The sequence below is a fragment of the Chinchilla lanigera genome, unplaced genomic scaffold (genome assembly GCF_000276665.1).
Source record: "Chinchilla lanigera isolate Chin_1 unplaced genomic scaffold, ChiLan1.0 scaffold00012, whole genome shotgun sequence".
NCBI classification, from domain to species: Eukaryota; Metazoa; Chordata; class Mammalia; order Rodentia; family Chinchillidae; genus Chinchilla; species Chinchilla lanigera.
Genome location: NW_004955413.1, coordinates 12,376,537 through 12,386,991, shown reverse-complemented (window position 1 = coordinate 12,386,991; position 10,455 = coordinate 12,376,537). Strand labels below are relative to the sequence as shown.

Below are 10,455 nucleotides of genomic sequence, written 5' to 3'. Positions count from 1 at the left end.
ATTGCTTTAGGTGAGTGATGTTCTATTATATGAAGACTGATACGGAGGAATGAAATGCTCATCTTTAATATTTCCATACTATCAACTGTACCTAAAGTTGGGATTCAAATCCAGGACCCCTTTACTCCAAAATCCGTTTTCATTGCTACTAGACTCATGTGAAAAAGAAGTTATTACAGCTTTAAACAATGTTACAATATTATTTTTTGGTTTAAAACACATCTCTTTGTCTTTGTCCTATTATTGGCATTTTTCTCTGTCTTACCTTTTAAAAAATTAACCCACTTATAGATTCTTTAATCACCCATGGTCAAAATGTATTTTATAACATTATAAATTACACAAGTATAGGTCATATTTAATAATAGACACTTTAAAAGGGGTCTACAGTTTAACTTGGTTACTATGTTTACTTGAAAAATTTGAGTTGAGCATACTTCTCAAATTGCATATAGGAAGTAGATGAATATGTGATTTTAGATACAGGTCATCAAGTACTAGAAAGAATTAAAAAGATACAAATAAAGTATCTTTGAGGCATTTAGTATCAGACGTGGATTCAAATTCTACTTTAAATCTTAGGATTTTGGCTTGTTCAGTACTTCTTAGAGTAACTAAAAAGAGCTGCATATGGTGATACATGCTTGCAGTCCCAGTACTTGGGAGGCTGAGGCAAGAGGATTGCAAGTGATATGTCAGCCAGAGATACATAGTGAGAGCCCATTTCAAACAAAACAAAAACAAAGCAAGTGACTAAAAGGATTAAATCAGTAATACTTCTCTATTCTTAGAACTTTGAATCTAGATAAAAGTATAAAAAAAGGAAATGAAACACTTATTACACAAAAGGAATTGTTGGCTGTAAATGAATATTTCACCTTTATCATTTCTTTTTACATGCAGGCCACCTGTAATATATTCCTTATTGGACTGAAGTGGAGACATATGAATTGGAGTTTATCTCCACTTTTGAGGTGAGTCTATTTATAGTATTTTTAAAGCAGTCTGCTATTTCTTGGGAGACTTGGTCATTCCCATGTGCTTGGGGGATATATTACAGTTCCTCACAAAATGCTGTCGCTGTGGAGCGCAGGCTAAGAGCTGGAACTCCCTGTCCATACCTGTGCCTGTGGCTGGTGTCCTTTGGGTGCCCTGGCCCTGGCTCCTCCGTAGTCCCGTGTCACCGTGTCTGTTTTTAAAATGGGAGCAATAAGGCATTTGCTCACGGCTTGCCTATCAGGTTACATGTTGTGAGGATAAATTGTGATCATGGATATGAAAATGTTTCCTTTAGGTAAATGTAGGATAGAGATATTGCTATCGTGAACTGTTGCCATGAATTACATGGGAATTACCAGTTATATGCAGAGAATCTTTTTAGTGATGAAAGTTTTGAATGTTCCTGGATCTGATACCATGGGATGGTGATAAAACAGGGTTATCTTACATGTTATTTCTGACTCAGTTATTAAACAAAATGAAGGAGAAAAAGAGGAAGCAGAAGAAGCAGCACCAGAGGAAAGAAAACCAAAACAATGACATATATGGTCTGTAAAGCACCTGGCAGGTTTAACATTCCATACATTACTAGGGAATATCTGAAGAAGTTTTTAACCTATAGGTTATTAAAAGTGAGCCATTAAAAATCCACTTGCATTATTTTCAGTTTTTCTCCCTTTCATTGCTGTGAAAAAAACTCCAGTTTCTGATTTTTCCCTTGGGTAGAGTTCAGGCCATTTGTCTGGATGCCTTGATGTCCATGGTAGGATGCTTAGTAAACTGAATGGGTGTTTCTTCTGTCTTCACTGCTATCCTTGCTTGGTTGGTTTTCTTTTGAACTTCCCTTATTTCTGTTGTAGTTCTTCCTCCCACTCAGCACTTACAGTTCTGGCTCTAGGCTGAGGTTTTTGCACAAACCTTCTTATCCCTAGTTTCCTTGAAGGTATATCCAGGTTTTGTAAAAGTGCCAGGATACCATTTTGCGAATGGAATCAATATATTTCATTCTAATATCTATGTCTGCAGAGACAAATACTGATCAGCTAGTAGTAAATTATCCATGAACTCTGCTATTACATATTACACAATCTGTGTGGTAGTCACGACTTTGTAGCTAGAAGGTTTGTTCTTTTTTGGGCTGAAGTTGCACTGTCAATTTTGTCTGTGTCTTAATCTAGAAGAAAATATATTTTATACTTTTCCCATACAGTTGACTGAGTTCCTTTCTTAGTGGCCAAAGGGTTGTCCAGGCTTTTAACATTGATTAACATGACCTTCAATCTTGAAAGCCAGTTCAACATTTTTAATTCTTTGGCCACTTTATGCTCTAAATGATTGCTTGGCTGAGTCATCTGGTAACTTTTGACTTCTTGCAAATCAGATTTTTTTTTATCTTTAAGAAATATTTCTTAAGTAGTCAGATAGGTTAACACATCTCTAGGTATGGGCTGTCTCATTTTAATAGTGACTTAATTTCACTCTAAGTAATAAATCATTTTTTGGCTTTCCCATAAAGTAACTTATGAGCCCAAAAACGTAGTTGCAGAGAACATTTACCAGCTGCTTTTTTAAAGTGAATATAGAATGTAGGAGAAAGATGTGGTTTCATAGTTTCCGTCATTAATACTTATGACATGTGTAGCTCGCACCTTCTCAAAGCTTCCAACTTCATAGCTGTAAAATGGTACAGGGTTCCCTGTGTAGAGAATCATTAGGATTAAATGAGATGGCATGGAGGAAACACCTAGCACAGCACGGAGCACAGTGCGTGGGGAATTCTTGTCATTGCTGATTTTTGTTCCTCCTTCTGTTGTCATCATCACCATGGTTATTCGGAAAGCCCAAAGGGAGTTCTGTACAGCTGGGCTTGCTCAACATGGTATGTGGTGTTGATAAATGTCTCATATTACAGTAGATCAGCTTGAGAAACCATGTACAGGCTTAGAGCTGGGTCAGCTTATCTGACTGGGATTACTGTAAATTTTTGGAGATAGGTTAATTGGCCACTAATGAGCACTTTTCTGGTAACATTGTTAGAATTTCATGAAGTTCACAGTTTAACTTTAGGCTTCCCTGTGTCAGGAGTAGGCAGTTGTATTTAAACTAATTACCTTTGGGCATGAGCGTGCGCGTGTGTGCGCATGTGCACACACACACACGCGGAAATGACCTATTTAAAAGAAAAAAATCTACTTTTTTAGTTTGTGTTTCTTTTTTATGGATAAGATGAAAAATTTCACTGAATTGGAGAAAATCTTTCCTAGCTACTCATCCAACAGGATTAATATCTAGAACATGAAAAGAATTTAAAGTAATCCCCATAAAACATTGAATCCACGGTTTTCACTGGATTTCAAAGTGGGTGAATAAACTGGATATTCCCCCTCCCCTAAAAAAAAAGCTCGAAAAGTAAGGGGAAAAAAGTTTCTGGGCATCAAAAGGGCCATTGAGGTTTTAATGGAAGAAATAAAACTTGAGCTAGGTCTGGAAGGAAGGAAGGAATGAAGGAAGGAAGGGAGAGAGGGAGGGAGGGAGGGAAGAGTTTCAGATAGAGGAAGGATCAATGCTTTCAGGATTGGAAACATCTTGAGCTAAGATATAGCAATGGGAATTAGAGAAGATTCCAGATGATGATGGTCTTTGGAAGCTAGGCAGACTCACTTATGTTTAGTAGGGATCTCTTAGGTTGTTGATTCTTGGGAGTGTTTGTGAATTGTATGAAGGAAAAGTATGTTGGAACAGCAGTAATTTAGAGGCACTAACAGGACGTATGTGGGGAGGGGCAATCCTTGAGAATTAATCATACCTGAGAAAAGAATTCAGAGAAGATACTACACATGTCAAAATGTACCATAATGTTGGCTGTATGAGGTACCTCAACACATTTAAAAGGATTAAAAGAATAGTCTTTGAACACCATGGAATCATACTGTAAACCCTAACAGAAATGTAAAGACTCTCCCAACACTTGGAAAATAACCAACATGCTTCTAAATGATTCATAGGATAAAAAGGAGGTCACAAGAGAAAGAAATGTATTGAACTGAGTGAAAATGAAAATATTACACAAATTTGTGAGGTACAGCTAAAACAGTCTCAGAAACAACTTTATTAAAACAACAAAACCAAGACCACCGCCTCCACCACTGCCTCCAACTTCTCTCTAACAGAAATGCAGAAATGCAGGTTGCTTTTTAATGCTACTAGTCACTGGATGTGGCCAAGGAAAGAAGCTTCCAGCTTGGGGAGAGGTGAACAGAAGCTTTCCAAACTGAAACGTAAAGAGAAAGAAGAAGAAAAAAATGCAACCTAATATGTTAGAATTTAGCAGCAACTACAGAGAGTATAATGTGTGCATAATGAGAATACAATACCATCAGGAAAAGTAAAGGATTAAAAGAAATGTTTGGAATAAAAATTGCTGAGCATTTTCCAAAATGAATGGCAGACACCATGCGCCAAATCTGCAGCTGGCATGTCTTCATCATACTACAGAAGTTCAAAGAGCAAGAGAAGATCTTGAAAGAAGCCAGAGGGGGCAGAAACTTTCCTCTTACTTTTAGAGAAATAAGGGTAAGAATTATCTCTTCAGGAGGCATGCAAAAACTGAAGAGAGTATAGTTAAATATTTAAAATTCAGGAAGACAAAAGCAGAAATCACCCATGTAGAATTCTGTATCCAGGAAAGTTATCATTCAAAAGTGAAGAAGAAACAAAGATTTTCTCAGACAGCGCAATGATTATGACAGCACAACTGAAAGTTTGTCACAGGTACAAGGCATGGCCAAAATATATGGTGAATTTTTAAGTTTATCATGATCAAAGACACATTGCTACTAATCCTTCTTAAACTACTCCCCCTTATTTCCAACGCACCTTATCTTTCTTGCTACTTTCTGGGGCAGTTCTGGAAGTCCTTTTATGTGTCATTCATTACACTGTCTTGGCTGCCTTGGTATTATGAAGCCATTCAAAATGTTTACCTTTCGTAGTTATTTTGACTTTGGGAAAGAGCCAGAAGCCACATGGTGCCAGATCTGTTAAATAAGGTTAGTGAGCACATACTGTAATGTTTATGCGAGCCAGCTTTTCCATGGACTGTCACTCAGTCAGTGCCATTCACCGTAGTTTTTGTCATACCTCATAAAAACAGGACAGAAGACTTCCAGAACTGCTTCAGAAAGCGGCAAGAATGATGGGATAATTGTGGTTGAAGGGAAGGGGAATATTCTGAGGCAGATTAGTGGCACTACGTCTTTTACTGTAATAACTTGTTTAAAAAATGTGACCACCTTAGTTTGTGTCCACTTGATGTACACCATTTTGTAAGAGACATTAAAAGAAATATGCCTTGCAAATATTTTCTTCTAGTCTGTGGCATTTCTATTTTAATTGTGGCTCTTTGCACATTTTGATTTACATGAATATTTTGCTATCAAAGCTTGGTGTCAAAATATGTTGTGCTTTTGATATTTTTGGAAATAGCGTCTCTGAAGTGAATGCATTCTGTAATTGAACTCTCAGGTATGTAATGTTCTTTTGCATTCAAAATAAAGTTACAAAGTGTGAACATTGGACTAAAATGTAAATAACAAAGTCTGTGTTCACAGGCTTTGTATTTTCATGAAGAAGATATGTATCTCCCTCAAACAGATTCTGTATGGTGTTGCTACAAGCAATATCCGACCCTTCCAGTGATCAGTCAGTGCTGGGGAGGATGTTTTCCCAGTTACTTGTTGCTATGCTGGTTAACTCAAGATTCTTCACGGTGAGGAACAGATTACCTTTTTTTGATTTAAAAAAAAATTTCGATTAGTACATACTCATAGTATGTAATGATCACATTCTCCACGGGGAGTTTGTACATGGTCATAACACTTTGCAACTTTTTCCCCCTTCCCCTCCTATCCCCCCAACCCTTCATCCCCTCCCCATTTGCAAAAGCTCCATTTCCATTTTGCCCTTCAGTTCTGCTTTTCTTTAAATCCCTTTTACCTCCTTCTCTGGCCTCTCGCGTATATCTTGTTCCCTGTCCCATTTCAAGGAGTTCTTCCAGTTCCTAACATCTGTCCTCTGTTTTTGCTCCTTATTTATACTTTGGGTTTGTCGTACAGCTTACCTTTTAATGCATCAGCCTCACTGTGATGAAAGGACCACTACTGTCATTTATTTAAGCTTCATCTCTTGGACTGTTTTTAGTTTGGCACATGACGCTGTATAAATTATATATATGCACACACCCCAAAGTTACCGCTTCTTCCAGGATGGACTCTGTGAATTGGCTTCCATGAATGCTTGGAGAGATACTACCATGGTGATGAATAGTCTGGTTATTTTTACGGCTGGTGTGATTCTTCCTGGTTAGGTCACCTGTGTTTTCTTATTACCAGTTGACCACACTTTGGGCACAAGTTAAACTCCTGTCACTGAACAGTAAGTAGGTAGAATGCAAAGCTAGTGATCTAGTAGCATTAGCTACTTCAGTGCTTTTAATTTGTTGATTGTTTCTTTTCAGTGCTCTCTGGTGGGAGCTTTAGTCATTTCCCGCAGTTTTAAACCTTTGCATTGCAGTCAGAACTGGTAGGGAATTATTAGCCTGTGCTGTACAGTAGTTACAAATTTTTCATCATTGTTAGAGCACTGTGGGGGAGGCGGAAGAAAACTGACAAAAGCATCTTGATAAAGGAAAGTAAACTGATTATTTTAATGAGTGCACACTTTAAATATGGTGCTTTGCTGTATTTACATAAGCCGTAGCATTGGACAAGTTGTCTTAAAGTAGAACCTCTTAGTATCAACAAACGTTAGAAGAAATATTGAAATGGTTCAGTTAAGTTTAAAATATAACAGAAGAACATGGAAGGATGAACACAAGTAAAGCAATGAATCTGGAGGAATAAAATGAGTTGATTTGGAGACACATATATTCTATATGCCACATGACCAAAGTGGATATAGTAGGACTTATCTACTTGAAGTCACTTCTTGGAAAGCAAATCTAGCTGAGGAAAATCCTAGATATTTAGGTATTAGCCAGGAAACTAATTAGATTTCTAGGTGCCAGAGGCATGGTGAGAAATTCAAGCAGTAAAATTGTAGTTCATTGTGTGTGACCTGGAGTCATGTAAACAACTTAACAAAATTTCCTAGGTAGAATGACTTAAGATCACTAAATTTCAAACTCAGAAATACCACTTACCGAATTGTACCTCTGTTGTTTAACAGTGTAAATCTGTCATCATATGCAGCAAAGTTTAGTTTTTTACAGTACTGGTTATACATCTCTTCTACCACAGTCATCTAAATATTTTTCTGGTTTATCAGCTGAATTAAAGGTATTTTCTTCTTGCTTTTTCATCATTAAAATTCTGCTTCATTAAACTGGGAGAGTCATTTCTGCTTCTGGGATAACTCTGATTGTATTTATATGTAATATAATACATTGTGCAGAGAGGGCAGTCAGTATATGTTTCTTCATTCATATATTTCTTTGCTTTTTCCAGAAGAAGAGATAGATAACTCATTGCCCGTTCACACTACATTTTTAAGAAAGACAGAAGTTTGGCACTTCAGAATCGACCTGTAATTGGTGTCCTATTTGTGGGAGTGGCTGCTATCTCACTAATGTCTGTGGCAAGAAAATATTTTGTATGTGTGTGAATTTTTTTGTTCTTTCCTGTCACCACATAGATAGACGTCTAGGCTTTAGATAAAACCTGGCCCTTCCCTTGGCCATTTTCCTTTTTTTTGTGTGTGGGTTTTTGAGACAAGGTCTCACTGTGTATTTCAGGCTCACTCTGAACTTGCTAGGTAGGCCAGGCTGGCCTTGAACTCATGGCGATCCTTCTGCCTCAGCCTCCCAAGTGCTGAGATTACAGGTATGTGTCACCCTGCCTGGCCTGGCCATTTTTCTTAAATCACCTGGCATGTGTCAGTACAGTAAGCTGGTTCTGGTTCTTTCGTATGGACTTTGGCTCATATTTGAACTCCACTGAGTTGGTGCCGCCTTATCCAGGGATTTGTCTTTGAGACTTTTTTTGTTACCTGCCAGCCACAGGCACTGCATTTTATATCTCACAGATGAGTTGGAAATTCTCAGCCCCCTCCCTGAGTGCCCTCATTTACTTGTTCTTGACTGTGTGATTGTCCTTCTTGATTCTTGCTGGTTTCCTGCTTGTTCCTCAATATGTTCCTCAATATGTATCCTCATACATCCTTCCTATGAAAGAAGTTTCAGTTTCTTTGTTGTTGGAGACTGCCCTATGCCAGTCCCAATTCCCTGCCCAGGCATCGCCCCAGGGGAACCAGCCCACTCTGGTCTTTCTCCACCCAAGGTACCACTTGTAGGGACCTAGTCCTGCTAGTTTGTCACCCTGACCTTGGGATGAACAAAGTTGAAAGACAAACAAACGTAGAGTCAGTTTAACATGTGTGCAGAGGAGCCTCAAGGGTCTGGCTCTTCCTCCTTTTTTTCACTCAAACAATTATTTGTTTTGTTTTTTTTTTTTGTTTTTCTCTGGTACCAGGAACCGAACTCACGACCTTGCGCTTGCCAGGCAGGCGCTTTTGCCGCTGAGCTAAATCCCCAGCCCCTTTCACTCAAACAATTAAAGTGATACAAGATTCATCTGCCTTCCGTTATCCATTAGTACATGCCCAGGTAAGGAACTTGATCTCAGCTCCGTTAACTTTGCCCTAGAACCTGCAACATGCCGTCACCCCTGCCTGCTGCTCTTCCCCTTTGTGCTCACAGAGAAGGCCAGCTAGGCCTCAATTCTCCTGAACTGTTCTCCCACACTTTATCACGTCTTTTATTTCTGTTGTAAAATTATCCTCAGACAGCTTCTTCCCGTGAAGTGTTGGTAAGCTTACTGGAAGAGAAGTCACTGTTTGCTTCCTTAAACCTCTCTGTTTATTCAGTGTTTATGATGTACTGCTTACTACCCATCACATTAAAGTTGTCTGATCTTTGACTTATTCTTACGTAGGATTTTATTAGCTTTGTTTCCTGCTTATGTTGTTCAGTATAGAGATGTGCTACTTGTATGCTTTTAATGTGCATAGCTGTTTCTGTGTTTGTACTACAGAATACCCAAAAGGGTAAATTCTACGTCTTACTTATAAAATAATCAACCTGTGATATGAGAGGAATTTCAAAAAGTGCCTAAGACATACATGTAATATACATTATAGATGATAGATAGGTAGATAGATAGATAGATAGATAGATAGGTGGATGGAGGGCTCTTGGGAATTTAAAATATTTTGTATTTTTCTCTTATTCATATTTCATTCCCTCATCTATTTCTCTTTTTTTTGATGGTGAATCAGTGCTGTTGTAGTAAGGCCTTTACAGGTCTGATGTCCAAGCTTAGTATTACATAGGGCTAACCAGGTGACTATACAGTGAGTAGGAGGCCTTGGGTGACCCTATTCTGTAATCTTTGTTAGGTTAACACAAGAATAACTATAGAGTGGGCCGGGGATGTAGCTCAGTGGTGCAGCACTGCCTGGCAGGCATGAAGTCCTGAGTGGGATTCCCAGTACCTGTCCCCCTCAAAAAAAGAATAAAGGGAGTGAAGGTGTTGTACATACTACAAAATATGTGCACACATGAACATTGCATTTCTTGAGCTTTATGAGAGTATGTTCAGGTATGAAAGATTAGTGGTATGAGGTAAAGTATGTTACTGCTGAAATTCCTGATAGTGTCAATAAAAGAGTAGAAATTGGTTTAGATATCTAGCATATAGGTATTCAGTCTGTTTACCTATTTTCTTGGGGTAGATCTATGGACTTGTGGTAAGAAGACTAATATTTGCCTGAACATAAACAGAGTAGATGTTTTAAAATGTCCTCTGGTGGAATATGTAGGAGTGAATGACTGTGGATGTTGAATTTTATTTTATAGTCAAATGAATCCAAATGCCAGAAAATGAACTGAAGATTTATTACATACATCGTGTGTTGTTTATGGAGAAAAGAACTATGAAGATTGATAGTTGCTTTTTAAAAGGAAGCAGCATCCACTCTTGCAATGACTGAGGTGTCTGTAAACACCTCTGTACACACAGGCGCATTGCCAAGAGAATTTGTGTGGGAGCTGTACATATGTGTGTCTTTTTAAAAGATCCCTGTAAAAAATCTACCTAAAAATCCATGCCAGGTGGCTATGTGGTAAGTACTTATATGATAGCAGTTAGTTACCACATTTTAAAATAGATTTATAGCTAATTTGAATTAATTTCTGAATTATTTAAAAACAGAACTTTGATAAAGTGCATTCATATTCAGAAAAGCTAACTTGTTCTTTCTGAATCTTTGTTTTTTATTCTATGAAAATAAAACAAAATTTTATAACAAAATTATAAGAGAATAACAATAATTAGTACACTGTGTTTCGTTGTCTTCAAAGTAGTTACTAGGTTACAAGGCATAGACAGAAAAGATTCTTTC

At 37.8% G+C, this 10,455-nt stretch overlaps 1 protein-coding gene across 1 annotated transcript in view; it reads left to right on the top strand.

Annotated features, from left to right (window-relative positions):
- Positions 1 to 903: 903 nt before the first annotated feature.
- The window catches only part of Eps8 (epidermal growth factor receptor pathway substrate 8), a 118,388-nt gene continuing 108,836 nt past the window's right edge, over positions 904 to 10,455 (top strand). Inside the window, exon 1 of the mRNA XM_005379018.1 lies at positions 904 to 974. The gene's annotated coding sequence lies outside the window, so the exon portion shown is untranslated. The remainder of the gene's footprint in view (positions 975 to 10,455) is intronic.